Here is a 24,143-nt window from a genome sequence, read left to right on the forward strand (position 1 = left end):
AGGCCCTTGGGCCATCCAATCTAGGTCCTGGTTGGCCATGTCTTCGTCTCTAGGTTCCTCCTCCTTTTCCGAATTTGAGGAGCTTTCTCCTTCAATGTATAAACCATCAAAAAGTTGTCAGAAAGAACAATTTCTTCCTCTTACTCTTTGTTAATGGGTGGAAGTGGATCTTGTTGCACTCTAACTTTTGAGGACTCTGCTAAATCTTCAAAAGTGGGAAAACAAAATCTTCCACTATGAAAACTAATACACTAATACATGTTGTTTATTTCTTCTTTGGGGGATGTGGGAAATTATATACAACAGGAAGAAAACCATTGGACTTTGCAAACCGACGGGTTATAGGTCAAAGTTTTAGGAGTTCTTCATAGGTAACCTCATATGTAATCTCCAGACTAGGCTTAGAAGACCCTCCTACTTCAGGAATAGGAGTTGGAATGGTGCTCAAAATATTTCTACCTTGTCCAAAACATGAATGGTTAGGGTGTGTGGAGTTATCAGCCATAAAAAACCCTCGACCCTCCTTCTAGCGCTAGAATGTTGATGGTGTTGGATACTGCCAATGTAGAAATTCCCGCCTGTAGATCACCTGATAATGCAATATACTAAAGCAAAATACTTGATCTACTTTTACAAAGAATTATGCGTAAGCTTAATTGAATATGAGCAAGATCAATTGAACTCATATAACTGATAAGAAGAAATCAATCACACATAACACAAAAGAAATAACGAGGGGAAAGCACCAGCCTAAAACCCCAACTCTGTATTATCATACAAGTGGAAATCTTGTCCAAGTTACAAAAAGAATCAGCTCAAAATCTATCCTGCTCTCTCTGCAATCAAAATAATGAAGCTCATAGACTGAATAGACAAGTATATATCCTCCTCAAGTGAATTAATTAATTTATTTTCAAACAGCTGTTAAGTTCAAATTCGAATTTTACTTCCTATTATAGTTTAGGGACTGACTAAAATAGGAAGGTATCCTGAAATGCTATTTATAGAAAAGCTATTTTTAGCACTTTCACTTTTCATCCATTATTGCTAAGTTCAACACTAGTTGAACTACTATTTATAGCAGTGTTATTTTTAGCATTTTCTATTTTTAGCATTTCTTGTTGCTATCTTCAACACTCCCTCTCAACAAGAAAGGGATTATTAGTAACCCCAATCCTGTCTCTGTGGAACTCGAACTTGCATTTTGACAATGCCTTTGTCAAAATATCTGCATCATGTTCCTCGGTCGAAACATGTAACAACAACATGCTCCTCTTGACCACACAGTCTCGAAGATGGTGATACCAGATATCAATGTGCTTGGACCTATCATGAAAAACTGGATTCTCCGAGAGTTTGATACAACTCTGGTTATCGCAGTAGATCACTGTAGGATCCATCATCTGACCAAACAATCCCACTAGAATCTTCCGCATCCAAATGGCCTCACATGCAGCCTGACTAGCAACCATGTATTCAGCCTCTGCTGAGCTAAGTGCAACTGATCTCTGTTTCTTGCTGTACCAGGAAATTGCAGCTGAACCAAGGTTGAAGATTCCTCCAGAAGTGCTCTTCCGGTCTGATGGACTCCCTGCCCAATCCGCATCTGTGAAGCCCTAAAGCTTCACTCCCTATTTCCGTCTGTACCAAAATCCGAACTGAGATGTTCCTCTGAGGTATCTCAGCACATGCTTTGATGCCTTCCAAAACAGCTTGGTAGGCTGAACCATAGCTTGACTCAGCTGGTTCACTGCAAAGCATAAGTCGGGTCATGTGTTCACCAGATACATAAGTGAACCCACTAGCTGCCGATAAATAATAGCAGCTACTACCTCACCTAAAGTAGCATCCTTCTTCCTCAAGTTCCTAGCTAGAGGAGTCTGCATGGGCTTGCACTTCTCCATGTGAAATCGCTTGAGTATCTCATTGGCATACTTTCCTTGAGACACAAATACTTCCCCATCTTTCTGCCACACCTCCATGCCTAGAAAGCAGTGCATAAGGCCCATGTCCTTCATCTCGAACTCTCTTGTAAGGTCCTCCTTGCAAGACTGTATCAACTGATCATCACCTGTCAAAATTAGATCATCGACATAAAGAACAATGATTGATGGTTTACCTTCTACCATGATGTGGTAAAGGTTCACATCTGCTTCACTCTTGGTGAAGCCCAAACCGGTGAAATAATTGTTGATCCTGGTGTACCAAGCACGGGGTGCTTGCTTCAGCCCATACAGAGCCCTCTTGAGACTGCACACATGCGACTCGTGATCGAAGGTTTCAAAACCTTTTGGCTGCTCAATGTACACCTCCTCCTCAATCTTCCCATTGAGGAATGCTGTCTTCACATCCATCTAGTGGATCTTCCACCCCATCTAAGCTGATAGTGCAAACATCGATCTAATCGATGAGTACCTTGCTACAGGAGCAAAAGTCTCATCGTAGTCGATCCCCTCGACCTATGAGAAACCCCGGGCAACAAACCTTGCCTTATGTTTCTCAACACTGCCATCAGTTGCCTGCTTTACCTTGTAAAGCCATCTGGAACTCACAACTGACTTGCCCTGAGGCCTTGGGACAACATCCCACACATTGTTCTGAATGATAGAATAATACTCCTATACCATTGCATCAACCCAGAGTGGTTGCTGCACTACCTCCTTGAATGAAGAAGGTTCGGTATCTACACACTCCCCAACCAGGTCCGTGTACCCAGTGTACCGCTCGGGTGACCTCCTTTGTTTGCGCTGATAAGATAGTTGTCCCACATTCTCTTGTGCATCTAGCATCAACCTGTCAGCTTCCCTTGAGCGTTTCCACTCATCTCTGGAAGTATCAGCATGAGTGGATGTCTCCACTCTCGGATCCTCTGCATGCAGCTGCTCCGCATAAATCTGAGGCTCCTCATCCTTAGGAACTAAAAGTTCCTCATCTGCATGCAACTTGAGCTCCCTCTCAAGTGATAAGTGCATGGCTTTCTATTCATCGAACTTCAGATCCCTGTGTACCGCAGTCTTTTGAGTGGAAGGCAGGTACACCTGATAGTTGTGAGGTGTATCCATGTACCCCACAAGTATTCCCAACTCAGCTGTTGGGGTTTCTTACTAGCATCTTTGGTCACATGACAGTAAACTGATGATACAAAGATTCAGAAGTGACTTACATCAGGTCGCTTCCCGGAATAGGCCTCCATAGGTGTCTTCATCCCCAATATACAGTGCAGGTTTCTGTTCTGTAAGTATACTGCTGTATTGCATGCCTCAGCCCACAAATGCAATGGTAGGCTTTGGTCATGCAACATCGCTCGAGCTGCTCCCACAATCGATCTGTTCTTCCTTTCGGCCACCCCATTCTATTGTGGGTTATGGGGTGCCATCAGTTCTCGTATAATACCTTCTGTAGCATAGAAGTCTTTAAATTGTTGGGAGACATACTCCCCACCATTGTCGCTATGCAAGGCTTTTATTTTATTTTCAGATTCTTTCTCTGCCAAGGCTTTAAACTCACAAAACCTCAAGAAGTCCCGATCCTTCTTTTGCATAAAGTAGATCCAGCATCTACGAGAAAAATCATCAACAAAAATAATATAGTACCTTTGTTTAGTGGTGGAGGCTGTAGAGAAGGGCCCACAAACATCTGAGTGAACTCGCTCCAGGATTGCTCCAATTCTACTGTCTCGATTTGGAAAGGAAGATTTCGCATACTTACCCAAGGTACAACCTTTGCATGTAGTCGTCTGCTCAAGTTTTCCCTTGGGTAATCCAGTAGAAATCTGCTGCATGATCTTCAGGGCTCCATGGTGCAAGTGGCCCAGTCTTCTATGCCATAGCTTGCCAACATCTTGGCTCTGCACCATCTCAGCTTTGGAACTCAAAGCAACACAGTCATCTACCTCTAGCTTGTAGAGATTCTTGAATAAAATCCCTATTTTCTTTGTCTTTCCAGTACTGATATGCCTCAGGAATACCTTTCCTTGACTAAAGACTACATCATAGCCTTTATCTTCTAGTATAGCGATAGACACAAGATTCTTCTTTAGACCTGGTACATACTTTACATTAGTCAGGGTGAGGGGAGCTCCATGCTCACTTTGAAACACAACCGTACCTTCACCTGAAGCACGGTACTTTCCATCATCGCCCATCTCGATCTGCATCTGGAGATCCTTCTCCTCTAAGGTACTGAAAAGATTCTTGTCACCTGACATGTGGAATGAAGCTCCACTGTCCAGGTACCACACACATCCCACCATGGATGAAACCATGCATGCGATAAGCGAGAAATCCAGCTCAAACTGTGAGGCCAATGCCTCACCATCTGATCCCTTTGAGGAACCCTTCTTGGATTTCTTCTGTGGAAAATTTGTAGCATAATGGCTCACTTCATGACAATGAAAGCATCACACTTTCGATTTGTCAATCTTCTTCTCACCATGGGAAGAATCGGATTTGGGATGGGACGATTTCCCTTTCCCTTTCCTCGCCTTACTCGCTAAGGCTAGATTTTCCTCATCATCTTGCTTCGATGAGGATCCATCTCTAGTGCTTCTTATTATCTCCTCCTGCATCAGATCTGACCAAAGTCGTTTGCAATCTGTCAGTTTCTCTCTTCTATTAATCGAGTCTTAGTAGCTATACGAGCTCTTAGGAAGATCGAGGAGTGCAAGACTCACCATGTCATCATCCGCTGTCACCATCCCTACACTTCCAAGCTCATCCCTGCAGGTGGTGAGCTTGTTCAAATATGTAGAGATCGTGTCGCCCTTTTCACACTTGATCTTACGAAGCTTGTCTTTCAACACCAGCTTCCTCTAATCACTGCAATTCTGATATATATCTTTCAATGTTTTCCACATTGAAAACGATGTCTCCTTCCCATGGAGACTTGAGACTATGTGGTCTCGAACTCCCTCTAGAAGGATTCTCCTTGCTCTAGCCACACACTTTTTCCATTCTGCCAATTGAGTAGCATCAATCGGCTTGGGGACTTCTTGATCAATGAAGTCCTTTAGACCGTTATCCTTTAATACTGCTTCCATGCGTTCCTTCTAGGCTATATAATTCGAGCTGCCATCAAGGGCATACTTGTTATAGACAATTTTGTGCCTTGCAGCATCAGGCATGAATTGTCAATAATCCAAGGGATCCGAAGTCCCTAAACATGATGTTCCTACCCCTAGAGGAACAAGGTCAGCAAACCAACAGCTCTCAGATCAGTTCTCCACCTGAAAACACTCAAAAACAAGCAATCCTGAAATCAAAGCAGGTGCTCCACTAGGCTTCTGCGCTGAAACTCAACTCCTCCATGGTGTACCTGCGTTGCAAAGCAGGTAGAACAAAGGCCACCTGCGCTGAGCGAGATGGGACAAGTGGCACACTGAGTCATTGCTCTGGAATCTTCCAAAAATGACACTTGGATCAGGGATTTCGCCTTGTGATGAGTCAGAGGCTCTTTTTCTCCAAGTAGAAGCAAGGTTCTCCAAGTGGACTCAAGAACTGAAGATCAACTGAAGAGAGAGAGGACACAAGGCAGCTACACATCAGTGGCAAGCTGACTCATCCTTTCTCAATTCATCTATATATTGAGCTCTCTCCTATGAGCTCAGGAGGCTGGAATTTTGTGCAAAGTAATGATATGCTGTTGGTTTCACTATAGAACTATTGGGTGATTGCTTGAAGGAGGTGAAGAGGAGAAATTCTTTCTGCTGGGAGGTGTTGCTGGATTGGGGCCTTCAATGGTTGTAACCTTCTCAGAACTTTACTTCTTCCATTAATAAAAGCTATTGAGGTTCTTCTATATGCATTTGTTTCAATGATGTATTGTGATGATTGTATATTTGATTTATGCTAATCCTTGAATCAGTTATGAATGCATGCTTCTTGTAGTTTCCTTCTTTGTTATTTTGCAGGATCTCATTATAGCTGGGCCAGCAAAAGAGCAAAGAGCTAGGAGCAAGCAGCAAAGAGAAGAGATTGGAGCAAATATTAAGCGCAAGGCAACGGTTAGTGCATTTCTTCATTCTCTCTTGCTTTCATAAAGAAGTAAACCTTAAGTAGTTTTGTTTACAGTTGTTGCTGAGGTACTATCACCCTTAGAGTGGGATAGGGTCATCCGAATCGGATACTTTTCCCTACAACAAACTGGCGACTCCGCTGGGGATCGTATCTGTTTGATTGTTTGTAGTATTTTGCTATTCATTTCCTGAACAAAAGAGTACAAAATCGAAAAGCTTTTGACTATATCAAAAGCGAAGTAGAGGGCGGCTACTCTAGCTCATTTCTGAGCATGTTCATGATTTGAAGAGCTGATCTACAAAGATCCTTGTAAGCTCTTAGTGATAGCTTTTCATCTTCCTTGTCATCCCTTAGTGTGTGCTTGACTGATAGCTTCTGATTTGAGCAAAAACTGTGAATTTTTTAGAAAATTGTGACCCGGAAACTGAGAAAACGCAACTTTCGTTTTCCAAAGCAGGTAGTACACAGGCTACCTGCTTTGCAACGCAGGTCCCGAAGGGGCTACCTACGCTGAGAGCCAGACTGGCTGTGCAGCACCTGCGTTGGCCCAATTTTGCCTTGTGCATTTGGGGTTTCCTCCCTTTTTCTTGCCTGTTTTCACTATAGATTTTGCAGCCAGTTACCAGTCTTGTACCTGTTCTGAAACCAACCTTACTTGCCATCATTCCGCCTCTGTTATATAACGAAATTGTACTTGTTCTTTTGTATTTCTTACATCATTTACAATTTCCCATAACGAAAGTGAACTAGTCTTGCTTTGGCCTCTTAGATCTGAACCTGTGTTAGGCATTTTGCTGGTCTAAAGAGTTAGCTTGTTTGCTGTCCATAGCTGATTAATCTTTTTACTTTCGTCATTATGGTTTGATTTCATGTATTTCTAGTGATTAAACAAGTAAATCTTAAGGTGTCTTTTGATTTTGGACAAGCTTGTTTGTTTTCGCTTTAAATCGAAATCAAAGTTAAATAACAACTTTCTTTTTGTAATACATCAACATTAAGAAAGGGAAAAGAAAATACATGCATTGTGCATTTTGCATTTGAAAAAGTTTGCATGATGATTTAGGAGAAAGTGCATTAGTTTGTGCTGTATGAACTGTGTGAAAAGATATGCCTTTCTTCTCCCTCAGTAGTTAAGATTTTCATCAGTCAAAAAGATTTGAAAAAGCTTGCTTCTCATCTTAGGCTGCATTCAGGAATTTGTCATATACAGCTCGTGGTGAACCTTGAAAGGCAAACTTTAAAAATATCAACTTAAAATATACTGAATGAACCTAACAACGCATTGAAACATAACGCAAACACATAGAGGTCTAAGCTAGAGACGTGTTCCGGCGTCGTTAAACGTAGTGACTGTCGATCTCGAAGAAGTTGGGTGATTCCTCCTGAGAGTCGGTGGCACTAATACGGACTTGTGCTCCCACGTACCGTCGAGTATATATTGGGATACCCCTATAGGCATATATCCTTTATCCTTAGGAAGCCGTGTCGGCCGCCCTACTGATCGCAATGCAGTGAACACAGCATTCACGAAGATTGACCACACGTACCGTAAAATGTATTCCGTGGTTTTGCGAAAGGTTTGGCACACCCTCTGCCTAGATCTCCAGAGCAGTTTCTTTTGGCCTTTTTCAAACTCTATAACTGAAAAAGTCCAACCGAGCATTTGTCACTTCGGGCTCGTTAATACATCGAAGCAGACTAGAGTCATCTTTAACTTTTTCTCGACTCTTAAAACATGAAAAAGCAAAGTTATGTCTAAAAGCGTCTAATAAAATTCATTCAAATCGGAAACACAAATTTTCCCCTTTATATTTTAGTTGATCGAGTAATCCGCAATCGTGGAAGAAAGTCAATTGAATATCCGTCGTTCGCGGAGGCTTGCGAGTCAACCGTCTTTGTCTCCGGAGTCGAAAACAGTCCGGGCAAAGCGAGCTCGTCGAACCAGTTCAAAATCTCCTTTAAAAGTTAGAACAAGTGTTCCAACAACATCTGAGATTCTGGTTACTCCAAACATTTCCGGAAACCCTGCCTCTATAAAAGAAGTTCAACCGCCACAGAAGGACAGTAATACTGATCCTAGTCTGGGGGCAAATACTTGTATAACTGAACCAGTTCCATCTGTAACCGGTCCAGAGAGTTTTGTTCCTCAAACATCTGTCGCTGTCGATACAACCCCTTCTTCGGCACCGGAAATCTTTTACGGACCTGACGGTCTTCCTCTTCCACCTGGTCTGATTGCGATAGAGGAAATTATAGAGGAACCGCAAGTATCCACTCCAACTCATTTTGGAGTAGGGGTCACTCTATTTCCTGCTACAACAGAAGTTTGTCCATCACCAGTGGAAGTTCCTGTAGAATCACTAGGCAATCAATTGGATAGACTCAAAATGTCTGAACAACCGTCGACATCTAGGACTGTGTCGAATGACACGGCGACGACAGAATTACCTGCTGCAAATCCAACAATGTTCGCCGGCATACCATCTGTCCCGACTAGCTCTCAATCGCTAGAAGGAGTCCACCAAGGGACTATCTCGGCAGTATGGTCTGTTCCTGTTTGTTCCGGAGTAATGTCTGGTAACTCTTATGGTGAGACTCATCAAATTGACCCTTTTGGGAATCAATTTAGGCCATCCAGTCCTCCAGGACAATCAATTGCCTTGAGTTTTGGATTACCACCGTATGGGGGGCAGTATGCCCTTTCATTAACCCCTCCGGGAGGGTACCCATACGGGAGTTCTCAACCTTATTCAAGTTATGGTGGAATTGCAATGAGTAGTTGGGTACCTATGCTATCCCAACCACCAAGAGTTGTATATTCTATGCAACAGTGTGTACCTGTGACGAACATCCCAACTACACCGGCTATTGTAACCGTGTCGCAGGTTCAAACGATGCCTGTTGTATGTCAACCTCAGATTTCTCAGGTTCTCATGCAACAGCCCCTTGACCCTGCGACCCAACCACAATCGCCTACTGGTGGGGCGACACAAGTACAATCGGGTACAATTACCCCACATCTTGGTCCAATGGTTAGTGTAGCACAACGACCCATGGTATCGCAACCGTGGATAGTGCAATACCAACAGCCACAATTCCAACAAGTGTACCAAGGTTCTGAACAGCAAATCTTTGCGAATACTGGACAACCATATATCCAAAATGGTCAAAATCAACCACTTTATAGTGGTCAAGTCCATCAACCGTATCAATCATACCAACATCAACTCCATTATGCTGGTATGCAAAGACCAACTGTTCAGGCAATTCCATCGTACCCTGGTTACGCTTCCCCTAACTTGAATCAACAGTTACCATTCGTGGCGACTTTAGAGTTGCCTGATTTACATCGGTTAACCAATGATCCAATTGCTTACGCCCCGTGGTGGCCAGTGATCCCGCACAAACTTCCATCCGACATTCCTAAATTCAATGGAAATCCAGGTGAAGACCCGTCGAATCATGTGATGACATTTCATCTATGGTGTTCGTCGAACACTTTAAATGATGATTCGATAAGGCTTCACCTCTTTCAGAGGACATTGACAGGTCCAGCGGCGAAATGGTATATAGAATTGCCAAGAGCTTCGTTCGACAATTTTAGCTCCCTTGCCACGACATTCTTAACCCACTTTCAATTACCAATAAGGTATGAAACGGGAACAGAGATATTGACCAACTTCAAGCAGACAACCGCAACTCATATATCAGATCATATACATGAGTGGCGACGTCGACGAAGAATGGTTAAAACATACGTTCCTGATCAGCTTTTAGCTGAGTGGTTTATAAAGTCATTACTTCCAGCCATAACGGAAGATGTGGCGAAGGGGGGAGTCGTAACAGAAGAGCAAGTTATTGCTCGTGCGCAATATTTGGACTTAGTATATACTCAGTCCGACACGCTCTATGACAAAATACCAGACGCCCCTAGACCAGAGTTTTCAATCCCTCCTCCTCCTAAATCAAATAGTGACTCTCATGCCGGCGATGGCGTGATTGGCACGGCAAACACGAATCCAAAAAGGGCCAATCAAAAGAAGGCCCGTAAGGATTCGAATCAAAATGCGCATGAGGAAATTCTTGCTTCAGAAGTAAATGCCGTATCGACAGATAAAGGCAAAGAAACCAATCAACCAGGAAGCAAGAAGAAGCAAAACAAAGGGAAGAAGAATAAACAAGGTGAGTCATCCCCTAAGAAAAATTCTTCGAACCCTCCTGGGAATAGGAAACCAATTCCATGTCAAATATGCGATGAGAAGGATCATATCACTAAGAATTGCCCATTCAAAGCTGAGCTGAAGAGGTTCTTTAAGAGTCCTCATACCTCAACTGTGTCAAATGATCCATTTCCTAACCCAGGTCAAGATCTGGTTGATAGTGGAAACGCTTCCCCATCTCAAGTGCTTATGTTGTCGGTTTCAAAACAACAAAATGATGCTTTGATTTCGACAAGGAACAAAGATTACGGGAATCCACAGGTGTCGAACGATAAAGGTAAAGATCAACCTAGCAGTTCGACAACAACTTCGGCAGAAGTAGTACCCCCCATCACGCATGAATTAACGATAAAACCGCCAAAGGGAGTAGTACACAAGTCGACATTTAATCCTCGTGCCAGAGCGGCACAGCATTATAACATAGTGGAAGATTTGGCGCAATCGCCATCTGCTATGTCGACTCTTGAGGTACTACAACATTGCCCATCCCAAAGGCAGGCATTGTTATCAGCAATTGGTGGGGTGGATCCTAAAGATTCCAATCTGGTATCCTTTGATCACAAAGGGTATGATCCTCAGTTACCAGCTCAACTAGCTTTCCTCGTCCAAGTGAAAGCCCTCAACAAAATAGTTCATCGAACGATTATTGATGAGGGGGCATCGACATGTATTATGTTGATGAGTTGCTGGAAAACTTTAGGATCTCCAACCTTGTCGCGATCATCGACAACATTAAAAGCATTCGACGGAAGGATATATACCCCTTACGGTATCCTTAGTAACCTGAAAGTTGAACTAGGGGGCAAAACAGTAGAAATAGATGTTGAAGTCATTGATGGCAATCTTGACTATAACATCCTACTGGGAAGGCCATGGATTTATGCCATGCAAGCTGTTGTGTCGACTTATTTTAGGAAGATCGCATTCCCCTTTGAAGGAGGGATTACGGTCGTCGATCAACAAAACTTCCTCCCTAATGGTTCACAGGTTACAGGAAGCGTTCCCATGATCCATGGCAACAACCGGTCAATTCAAGATATTGGAGTAGGTCTGTTGAAAGATCCCACTATGATGGGAACTTTCGCGCTACCACCTCCTATTTGCATAGGAAATGTACCATTTGTAGCAACATGCAATATGGTATCCACCTTGAAATACATGGAAGGCAGAGTCGCTATGGATCATGCAATGGTTTTGCCACCAAGCCCCATTGAAATATTGTAGCAATCAATGTTTCATGCCTGGGAGGCAAATCCCAATCAGCGCTCTTCGAGCGTTTGGGTAGATAGATCTAGAGAATATGGTACCCCATTAGATCCTTGGTCGAAAGTACATGGGACTGACGAAGGAATCTTACAATCAATGATGATTGACGGGGCACCATGGAATGATCACCACCATCGTTCCCCTCTTCCGGAATACGAAGAAGATACTCAGAAAGATCTTTACCACCCTTCAGTCTTTGAATTCCTAACAAATACTGTAAACACGGTGGATTCTGAGCGAAACTTATCCAATATTGAAGAGACTATAGCCATAAATATCTCGACCAAAACAGGTATTGTAGAGAATATTCATGTTGGCAAAGGTTGTTCCCCTTCAGAACTAGAAATATATAACGCTCTCTTTCGCGAATTTAGAGATGTCTTTGCTTGGTCGTATGATGAAATGCCAGGCATCGACTCGAGTATCGTTGAACATGAAATTAAAATGTATCCTGATGTCAAACCAGTAAGACAACGGCTTCGACAGGTTCACCCTAAGAAAGCCGCTGCCATTAAGGCAGAAGTTGAGAAACTTCTCCATGCTGGATTCATCTACCCGGTTCCTCTAACCGATTGGGTGTCGAATATTGTACCTGTTATGAAAAAACAAGGAACAATACGAGTGTGCGTCGATTATAGAGATGTAAATCAAGCTTGTCCAAAGGACAACTACCCTACACCCTTCATCGACCAGATAATTGATGAATGTGCCGGATGTGAAATCTTTTCCTTTATGGACGGATTCTCCGGGTATAATCAAATTAATATCCGCCCACAGGACCAGTCAAAGACTGCATTTATATGTCCGTGGGGCACATTCGCTTATCGAAAATTACCCTTTGGTTTGAAGAACGTAGGGGCGACTTTTCAGAGGGCTATGAATTATGCCTTCCATGACATCAAAAGCATTGTTCAACCTTATCTCGACGATCTTCCGGCTCATTCGCAAAAGCGGACTGATCATCCGCAACATCTAAGAGCGATATTTCTACGTTGCCGACACTACAAGATAAGACTCAATCCACACAAATGTGTATTTTGCGTCGGTTCTGGTCGTTTACTTGGCTTTGTAGTCTCCAAAGATGGGATTCGTCTCGACCCCTGTAAGGTTCAGGCAATCATCAACTTGCCTCCACCTTCGAATTTGCTTCAGATTCAGAAACTCCAAGGGAAAGCAAACTTTCTGAGGAGGTTCATTCCAAATTACGCAGAACTTGCTAAAGGTTATACACGTCTTTTGAAAAAAGATGTACCCTTCGACTGGGACCAGGTTGCGCAAGCTTCCTTTGACGCTTTAAAAGAGTCTCTAGTAAAAGCATCATTAATGTACGCCCCGGATTATCTTAGGGATTTTAACCTGTATCTAGCTGCAGCAGAAACAACCATTGCGATGGTTTTAGTTCAAGAAGTCGATGGAGTTGAACATCTTGTATATTATCTAAGTAAAAACTTAAATGATACAGAAAGTAAATATTCTTACGTTGAAAAGCTAGCACTTGCTGCTGTTCAAGCGGTACAGAGATTTCGACATTATATCCTCTTTAGGAAAACTACCATTCTGTCAGATTGCAACCCCATGACTTATATACTGTCGCGATAGTTGCTGGGGGGCAAGTATTCCAAATGGATAGCGATCCTTCAAGAGTTTGATCTGGAATTTGTGAAATCCAAGTCAAAGAAAGCTCTGGTATTCGCAGAATTATTATGCGATCTCCCATCGTCGTCCAACGATGAAACTTCCAAGGAATCAATCGTGGACGAGACTTTATTTCTGATATCTGCAAGCGATGAATGGTATGGAGATATAATTATCTATCTCCAAACCCAAAAGTTTCGGCCAGACACCTCACACTCCGAACAGAAACGTATACGATACCAAGCAAAAGACTACATGATCGTCGGTGATACCCTTTACCGTCATGGTATCGATACAGTTCTGAGGAGGTGTCTCACCCATGAAGAGGACGAAAAAGCCCTGAATGAGTGTCATTCAGGCGCGTGTGGAGGGCATCAATCCGGTTTCGCTACAGCCCAAAAGATATTAAGAGCAGGATATTTTTGGCCAACCATGTTTAAAGATTGCATAATCGCAGTCCGAAGTTGTCATTCCTGCCAAATCTTTGATAGCAAAACCAGAAGACCACCCACACCACTGCAACCAATAGTTGCAGTTGGGCCTTTCGCAAATGGGGCATCGATTTCATGCAATGTAACCCCACCTCGACCGGGGGGCATGGGTATATTATAGTCGCAGTTGACTATTTTACCAAATGGGCCGAGGCGATGCCTACATTGGACAATACTGGTGAAACAGCTGCCCTATTCTTTTTCAATCATGTAGTCGCCAGGTTCGGCGTACCCCAGGCTATAGTTACAGATCATGGATCGCATTTCCGCAATCACATGATGTTCGAATTAGCTGCCAAACTAAGGCTATCTCACGACAGCTCTACTCCGTATTATCCACAAGCCAACGGACAAGTTGAAGCAATCAACAAAGTCCTGAAGCGTATGTTGCAAAGGATGATCGGAGTTCATAAAAGAAGATGGCACCTAATCCTGTATGCAGCCTTGTGGGCCTACCGAACTTCGGTAAGAAACGCAACCAGATTCACACCTTTCCAATTGGTGTACGGTCTAGAAGCAGTCTTACCGATCCAGTGTGAAATTTCGTTGCTTAAACTCGCAATTGATCTCCTCCCCGGAACTTCGGAAGAAGAGGCTCGTTTCTTGGAATTAATCCACTTGGATGAAACCCGTCGTGATGCCGCTTTGGCTAACGAAGCCCATAAGAAACGAGTCAAGGCTCAGTTCGACAAAAATGTCAAACCCCGTGTCTTCTCAGAAGGTGATTTGGTCTTGCTTTATGACCAAGAATCCGATAAATTAGGAGCAGGTAAATTCAATTCCTTATGGATGGGCCCCTATATTGTTAAAAGAGTGTTAGCAAAAGGAGCCTACGAGTTAATAGATTACGACGGAATTCCACTGGCACAGCCCCGGAACGGGCTGTACCTCAAGCGTTACTATGCTTAAATAGTAACCTGCATGCTTTTGTTGTATTTTGTTTTCGCCAAAGTTCTTGTTCTGGTTGAGTGATTCCCCTTTTTTCATTCGTTGCAGATGTCAAACCTTATGGAGACATGTGTTGGATATGCCGACGGAGCGAGTCGTAGTTCGCGGAACCTATCCTCCGCAGCATGGGCCATTTTTGATCCAAGTGGCGAGTTAGTAAGTTTCAGAGGTGTATGTATTGGGCAATCAACGAATAACATCGCTGAGTATAGCGCGTTGATAGAACTACTCTCTGATGCCATCACACGAGGCATACGCCGACTAATTGTCAGGCTAGACTCACAGCTCGTAGTACTACAACTCAATGGCATATATTCTGTTCGTAATCCAGCTATTTATCGCATGTTCCTAAGAGTAAAGATCTTGGAAAGACGATTTGATTCAATTCAATATCAACATATTTCAAGAAATCTAAACACATTAACCGACTCATTGGCAAACTATGTGTTAAATAGACATTTGCAACATTTATAAAAAAAAAACACATCATAAAAAGTGTACATATGAATCATCCAAATCAACCAGAATGAAAATCGAAAATCAAAATATATATAAGCTGTTCATAAAGTTCATACATAATGTTCTGTAACCGAGACAAAATTGGTCATGTGACCTAAAAACTCAAAAATGCTAGGAGGCACCCTAGCCTAATGATGCTCCTGATAGTAGGCTACAGTCTGTGCTATCATGCGCAGAAGACGGGTCCATCGTCTAGGTACACCGATAGTATGCTGCTGCATCGGCAAAGGTAACTCGTCAATTTGTACATCCGGAAGACCACGGGTAAGGTTCTCGACCTGCCCCTGCACAACTGTAAGGGTCTCAGTATCGCCAAGATCACGAATAACAGCTCTCCTAGCAGGCTCCTCTGCCGGAGCAGCAACGGGCGGTCTCAGACGAACTGCCGGACGAACAGGACCGACATCTGCAAGCACACATGAGTTCAATTAAAGTCTCGATAGAATAAAGCACAAGAACATTAGAAATGAAAACAATGAACAGTAATATGGTTGAAGTTTTTACCGGTAGCATCCCACTGAGCACCGTCTGGCAGTACCATATCCGGATCACCCCGGAAATCCATACCAACATATGGGTACTCAGAAAAAGCCATCTCCTGGCGATCGAACCACCTGAAGAAAGCAGCATTGAAAGAAATCTGGGATTGACCAGCATGTCTAGACATGTGATCGACCCATCGCTGCATACGTGGCTCGGTAGGAGAAGGCACTCCGAGATCAATGTACTGAGGTTGCATCGGAGGGATCTTCTCTAAGGCGAAGGCAGTCAGAATCGAACCAAAACCAAAGTTTTTTAGCTTCCCGTCCTTCACCTTGTTCAATTGACTTTTCATCTGAGTAAGCACTGCATCGCTCCAGTTGAAGATCTTCGGTTGGAGACATTCCAAGGCGTGCTGCATATGAGACCTGTTGGCAACATGTAAAGATGCGCTACCGGCCATCCTACCAAGAGTATACAGAATGGACCTGAGAGGCCTGCTAGTAACATCACGGATAACCACCTTGCCGTCTCTGCTCGGCTGGGACCCCTCCCTGCAGTACTGGCGGACATAGTCTCTCACAGAATCATTCCCCCGAACTGTACCTGATAAAGAAATGGGGGCACCCCGCCTTGACAAGCCAGTCAAGAAGTAAATATCTGTCACAGTCAATGGAATAGGTTTGTTCCTGATCTGGAATACTTGGTTAACAGGATCCCAAGCATCAAGCATATACTGCAGAAGAGAGATCTGTGCTCTCATGCTAGAGATACGGAAAAACTTCAGCAAACCACAGTCTCGTAATGCGCCCACCGTGACAGGATCATGAAGGGCAATCATATCTTCTTCTTCATGTTCTCGTTCTCGCCATGTTAGGGCCATCTTGATCAAGAATCCCTGCAAAACAAACAAGAGAATGAGTAAGCTCCTGGAATTGATGGAAAACTGGCGAAAATTTCATCAAAATCTGTGAAAAATTGTTGTTTTTATGCCCCAACGCAGGTACCCAGTGTACTACTTGCGCTGAAGGACAAGCTGCCTTCATACAGCTTGGCTTCCAACGCAGTTTTCGAAAGGGGAACCTGCGCTGATCAGAGGGTGCCCTGGCAAAACCCCAGAGGCTCAATAGAACAGCAAAACAGGCATAAAACAGGAAAATGAAACCATGAAAATGAAGAGCTAAGGTTTAGCTCCTACCTGGTCCAAACGGCGCCGAAAATCGTCCGCAGAATCTCCCGGAATCAGCTGGTGAAAATCAAGAGGAAAGAGGCTCCTCCAAAGCTCCAACAAGCAAAATACAAATGAAATGGCAAAATGAGAGGTAAAAACCCTTTTTATTTGCGTTTTACGTAATTCAAGGTAAATATTAATGTGTTAATCTCATTTTCAAGTAAATATTACTCATTTCTAACTAGTTTGTTGCAGCAATTTGAAAATGCAGTGCTATCAGTTAAAAAGAGAAGCTAGTTATGGTAAAAAATCAAAAGTAAACCATATATTCGAGCAGTTTTAGCACACAGTTCATGCTCGTTAAAAAATAAACGCAAGATCCGAGCAGTTTTAGCACATAGTTCATGCTCGTTAAAAAATAAACATAAGTTGTGAGCAATCTTCCCCTAGAGTTCAAGCTCACCCAGAAAAAATGAACCGGTAAATAACCTTGGTAAATGTAACCTTTGACAGCCATATTAAAGCCCTTGGTCGTGTTCTTGCAGTCTCACCTCCATCCGTTCATTTGGCCAATCGTTCATCTCCATATGTTTGTTTACCCATTTTGAGGAACAGCTGCGAAGAGTGATTTCACTAAGCCATCCTTGTGACACTGCCGTGATTGGAATATTCCAACCTGTACCTGGAATCTGCTGCTGCCCTGTTCATCACTCGTTCCTCAAAAGACGAGTCTTCTTTGAGCTCTTTTCACTGACTCGTAAAATATGAAAAGTTTGCCGAGTTTTGGCCTTCCAGCTCGTTAAAGCAACCGGAAGAGCTATCCCTCCTCTAGATTTTAATCTTTTTGGACCTGAGGGATTATTGCACAAAAAGATCGAGCGCTTGTTTTGTTCGGCTCGTTAAAGCAATCGAAAATTCATCCCTTCTGTATTGTTTTATACTTTTTCGGACTTAAGGGATTAGATGACGAAAAAGGAATTTTGGAGTTGACTTTATGTACCTTTTCAGACTCTCTAAAAATGAAAAGGACCGAGTTATCCTTGTCGTTAGACTCGTTAAATTCATTAAATAGCGACAAACTTGTCTTTAGACGAGAACGAGTTTCCCTATCGCTAGGCTCGTTAAAACATAGCGATGGGCTTGCCCGAAGGGCAGGTTATAGAACAAGCATATGTTATCCTCCTCAAGCTTGACAAAAATAAAGAGGTACTGGTCAGCAATGACTGGGGAAAAATTGGGAGAACCTCACAGCTTTAATGGTAGCAAGTCACTCTTGAACATGACACTTTGTCCTCCGTATCACATCGGGTTGGGTTGTTTCATTCACCGGTCTCATCGCCATGGTCCTCGCCACACCATCCACATTTGGGGTAATGCTACCGATCCATCACATCAGTGTCATTATATGTTCAAGAGATGTTGTTCTGCAAAGAGTCAACCATGTCCCATCCACTGCCATACATTGTCCTTCATCCATTTCATGACCGCCACCCTGAATCATACATCACAGTTTGTTTTCACCTCATCACAATCACTAGCTCCGTTCCGTGTCACTGATGTGGGATTCATTAAGGCCCTCCTTTGATAGCTCGCTCCTTGTCGACATCAGCTCATTATCCAAGGAGTTGATCTAGGAACAACCCCTTCAGTACTTTGAAGCTTGCATGCCTCAATGGCAAGTTTCTCACTTCCGGCGACAGGTATGCATCAATGACCTTCGACCAGAAGATTTTGCATGGTGGTCGACACCAAGTCCTTTATTCCCACCATGTGAATTGTACTGCTGTACCTTGAGGGTCATCATCCTTATCGGTGATTCCTCTCGCGCTTGTTAACGGTTTACATCATTGACCGGTAATCAAGCGATGTCTTTCCATGTTCGACTTCAAGAAATTCTCACATGGATCGACTTGTACATCGAGTGAAGATCGGAAGAGATTGAAGACCCGGATCTAGTTTCATCCATCCGGGCTGCGATATATATTCAGGATATAAAGACATTTGATGTGTACATCATTGCAGCAGATGATCATCCTTCTCAAAGGATGATAATTTCAGCAGAGAATTATCAGTCTACCATCAGACGATCGTCTGTTCTATGTACCAAAATGAATTTATAAAGCTGAGCATGGGAATGCCCGCCTCAGCTAGATCATGAAAAAGTATGAAAAATAATGTATTGTATTGTATCTTATTACAGGACACTTCTCAGCAGATTGAATGAACTTCGGATCCTCCTAATAAAGCATTTCACCCGATAAACAACCTCATACTTTAGGGGGCATCTGTTATAGACAATTTTGTGCCTTGCAGCATCAGGCATGAATTGTCAATAATCCAAGGGATCCGAAGTCCCTAAACATGATGTTCCTACCCCTAGAGGAACAAGGTCAGCAAACCAACAGCTCTCAGATCAGTTCTCCACCTGAAAACACTAAAAAACAAGCAATCCTGAAATCAAAGCAGGTGCTCCACTAGGCTTCTGCGCTGAAACTCAACTCCTCCATGGTGTACCTGCGTTGCAAAGCAGGTAGAACAAAGGCCACCTGCGCTGAGCGAGATGGGACAAGTGGCACACTGAGTCATTGCTTTGGAATCTTCCAAAAATGACACTTGGATCAGGGATTTCGCCTTGTGATGAGTCAGAGGCTCTGTTTCTCCAAGTAGAAGCAAGGTTATCCAAGTGGACTCAAGAACTGAAGATCAACTGAAGAGAGAGAGGACACAAGGCAGCTACACATCAGTTGCAAGCTGACTCATCCTTTCTCAATTCATCTATATATTGAGCTCTCTCCTATGAGCTCAGGAGGCTGGAATTTTGTGCAAAGTAATGATATGCTGTTGGTTTCACTATAGAACTATTGGGTGATTGCTTGAAGGAGGTGAAGAGGAGAAATTCTTTCTGCTGGGAGGTGTTGCTGGATTGGGGCCTTCAATGGTTGTAACCTTCTCAGAACTTTACTTCTTCCATTAATAAAAGCTATTGAGGTTCTTCTATATGCATTTGTTTCAATGATGTATTGTGATGATTGTATATTTGATTTATGCTAATCCTTGAATCAGTTATGAATGCATGCTTCTTGTAGTTTCCTTCTTTGTTATTTTGCAGGATCTCATTATAGCTGGGCCAGCAAAAGAGCAAAGAGCTAGGAGCAAGCAGCAAAGAGAAGAGATTGGAGCAAATATTAAGCGCAAGGCAACGGTTAGTGCATTTCTTCATTCTCTCTTGCTTTCATAAAGAAGTAAACCTTAAGTAGTTTTGTTTACAGTTGTTGCTGAGGTACTATCACCCTTAGAGTGGGATAGGGTCATCCGAATCAGATACTTTTCCCTACAACAATACTCGAGTCTTAAACCACTGAATGCCATAGGTGAAATAGAGATGTGATAAGAACTTGATTTCTATATTCAGGAATCACAAACTTCTAACTTCTCCTTTCGTGTATATTGTTCTTCCTTGATCACCTTTGCTCTGATACCATGTAGAAATTCCCACCTGTAGATCACCTGATAATGCAATATACTAAAGCAAAATAATTGATCTACTTCTATAAACAATTATGCAGAAGATTAATTGAATATGAGCAAGATCAATTGAACACATATAACTGATAAGAAGAAATCAATCACACATAACACAGAAGAAATAACCAGGGGAAAGCACCAACCTAAAACCCCAACTCCGTATTATCATACAAGTGGAAATCTTGTCCAAGTTACAAAAAGAATCAACTCAAAAGCTATCATGCTCTCTCTACAATCAAAACAATGAAGCTCATAGACTAAATAGACAAGTATATATCCTCCTCAAGTCCTCCAAGCCCCTATTTCTTTGCGCAATTTTTCTTGGGGTCTAGTGAAGCCACATGTGTGAATTGGCCTCATCACACTCACTGAACAGGAAGAAGTAACAACACAATTCTCTTGGAAAGAAATCCTTCTGCATGCAAGGAATATTCACCAAGGAATATCCTAGCAACTGATAGTACACTGTCCCTCCATCTGATCTCAACTGGGTCTCTGTCTGAACTGACATGCATGAGTTATGTATGAGAGAATATTCAGTTATCTGAAGAGCAGCAGTTATATGCAAGCATGCATTAACTAACTGAACTTACATTAATTTAAACAAACTGTTTAAATCAATCTAACTGGACTTGACTCAGTTAACTGAGCCAACTAATTACTACTCAAATTAGAACTCATCCTTATCTCTTTAACTGATGGATAAATTCCTCAATTAATGGAGAAACTGTTGCATGTCCTCACATAGACTTCATGTTTGATTTTTCACAACTAATTAACTCATGGTGAATTAATTAATTTATTTTCAAATAGCTGTTAAGTTCAAATTCGAATTTTACTTCCTATTATAGTTTAGGGACTAACTAAAATAGGAAGGTATCCCGAAATGCTATTTATAGAAAAGCTATTTTTAGCACTTTCACTTTTCATCCATTGTTGCTAAGTTCAACACTGGCTGAACTGCTATTTATAGCAGTGCTATTTTTAGCATTTCTTGTTGTTATCTTCAAAAGTTCATAGGTAACCTCATATGTAATCTCCAGATTAGGCTTAAAAGACCCTCCTACTTCAGGAATAGGAGTTGGAATGGTGCTCGAAATATTTCTACCTTGTCCAAAACATGAATGGTTAGGGTGTGTGGAGTTATCAGCGATAAAAAACCCTCAACCCTCCTTCTAGCGCTAGAATTTTGATGGTGCTAGATACTGCCAACATATAGGGGATCTCCCCCATATGAGGTCCCAATTAGACCTCAAACTGTTTGGTGTAGGGGTCCCATCAGGAATATGGTGCGACTGTCGTTAACTTAAAGATATGTCTTAGATTAAGAAGTTAGCACGAGAGAGAAGTGCACATGTTCTTTTATGAGCAAGCGAGTGTGCCTTGTGAATGTTCAATTGAAATGTATCAATGTTCTTTTACTATAGGGGGGAATAAAGTGATCCTCTAAGAGAGAAGTAATAGTACTACCTTAATGGAGACACATATGAATGAGAAAGGCTCGTCTAACATCAAGCGAAATAGTTCACATAGATGTGATGATATTTTTACACATTAGAACACATTTCCAATGAGTTAAGCAATGAAGTCACCAAAATAGTTCAATTATTCTAGTACATGTGAAAGCAAATATGAATCATAAACATTCAAAGCATAGTCTTAGAAACATCCAAATCCATGTGTGAAAATGTGATGGCCAAAAGGATTCAAGTATTAATAAAAAGTTCCAAGATACATAAGTACAATGAACATCACTAACTCCAATAGTGGAGCGTTAGAGACACTACTTGCTTCCTAAAAGTACTAACTCTATCTCTCTAATTCCTTGTGGGAGAAGCCAAGGTTAAAAGTCCTTTACATGAGTAATGAGGATCCTTTTATAACTTGAGGCATGACTTTTCACATCCCCATGACTCTTGACTTTCCAACTCCTAATGACCTTTGGACTTTTACAACTTTTGGACTTCCAAATGACTTTTAGAATTACATATGACTCTTGGTATTACATTTATGTTGTACGTCCATTACTCATTTGTCCATACATGACTCTTGGACTTCCAATTATTTGTTTTTACAATGATTCCATAATTAAATCATAACTTCCACATCATCATGTGATGAAGACATGACATGTCACTATCCTTGATGACTGGACTAATAGTGACTGATGACATGTAATTTCTTCAATGGTGACATGGCTGCCACTTGCGTCTTTGTTATTCATGCAACTTCCAATTATTGATGTCTTCACCCACTAAAGGGTATTCAATCTAAGGGATTCTTCAGAGTACTTTTATCATCAATATTTCAATGTGTTCTTTATTCAATGACGCTTCCTTTTTTTGCCTTATTTTCCTAATCTTCTTCATGCGTGCTTTCCATGTTGTTCCTGAAATACCTGTATTTGCAATAACTAATGACAATCAACCATCAACTTGAAAATATTCTATTCTAACATATTTTATGCATATTTTTTTTCATGCCTTATCAGTGAACCTAAAAGGAACAAGGAGAGCTTTTGGGCACAAGGGTGCACTTCGAAAGGTTGAAGCACTGAAGGGTAGAGGCTTCAAGACTTCAACATGTGCTCATGCACTCAAGAGAAAGAGGAAAACAGGGAAGGTGAATGGCACAAGTTCGAAGGATGAAGGAGCAGGCTTCAGGCTTCCCAAGTATGTTGCACACTCAAGGGAGATAAGGAGGGTGCATGGCACACTCTTGAAGGCTGAAGGAGGAGGCTTCAAGCCTTCAGGGTGTGCTCATGCACTCAAGAGGCCTAGGAGGGTGCATGATGCAAGTCTAAAGGATGAAGAAAGAAGCTTCATGCCTTCGGAGTACGCTCATGCGCTTAAAGGGTCAAGAGGGTGCATGGATCATTGTGGATGGCTGAAGAGTGGAGCTTAAGGCCTTCGGGATGCACTCATGCACTCAAGGAGGGTGCATTCCTTTGGGTCTAAGGAGTGCTCTCAAATGAAGACTTGATCTCTCAAAGGGCGCAATTCAGAATAAGGAAGGGGAAAGGGCTTAAGGAGTGCATTATGTTCCCTTGGAAGGAATAGGGCGCACTTATGAACATTGAAGGATTCCTGATTAAGGCTTAAAAGTGCACTCATGCACTATTTTTTTCCTCAATGGGTTCGCTTTGCATCCAAAAATTTTCTAAGTCTAGGATATAGGGAAATGGGTGAACAAGATGAGTCCAAAAATAAAACCATGTGCGACACATATCAACTCATCTATAAAACTTATACAAGCTTGAACAAGGATAAGTATGCATCAAAATGCCACTTCACATACATTCCCCAAGTATAACAAATGAAGTGTGTGTGACTGCAACCAAAAAGTGTTGTTTTACAACAACAAAGATGTTACAACAATGCACTAAAGATGTTCTAATCATTGCAATGACACTTGAGAACACTCAAGAACACTTGAAACATATAGAATGACATGAAATGACTCTTGACGATCACGATGACGCTAGATATGATGGCAAAGTAGGCTCCAAAATTTGAATGTAGTGAAATTTTTGGAGGGTATTGTAGCAATGACAACACCATCAAATGTAAAACCATATCGACACCCTCATTACGAGGAAATATTTCATGATAGATGAGAAGATAAATATTATCATTTTCGAGGAAGAGGTTGAAGTACTCATCAATATGGAACAAGGAATCACAAAATTGTTATTCAATAGGATATTATCAAAAACTAATAACTACTACAAATTAGGGAAGTCTCAACAACACTACATGGAATCAATGGAAAGAAAATTACGTAAGAACCCGCTATCAAGGATTAAAACTAAAAATAATATGGTTTGGTTGAATAGATCATCATAGGTGGAAAGAAGAATCAGACATATGAATAA

This window comes from Pinus tabuliformis, chromosome 2_2 (genome assembly GCF_031772625.1).
Source record: "Pinus tabuliformis cultivar Carrire ecotype Pingquan chromosome 2_2, CPIR1, whole genome shotgun sequence".
Classification (NCBI taxonomy): Eukaryota; Viridiplantae; Streptophyta; class Pinopsida; order Pinales; family Pinaceae; genus Pinus; species Pinus tabuliformis.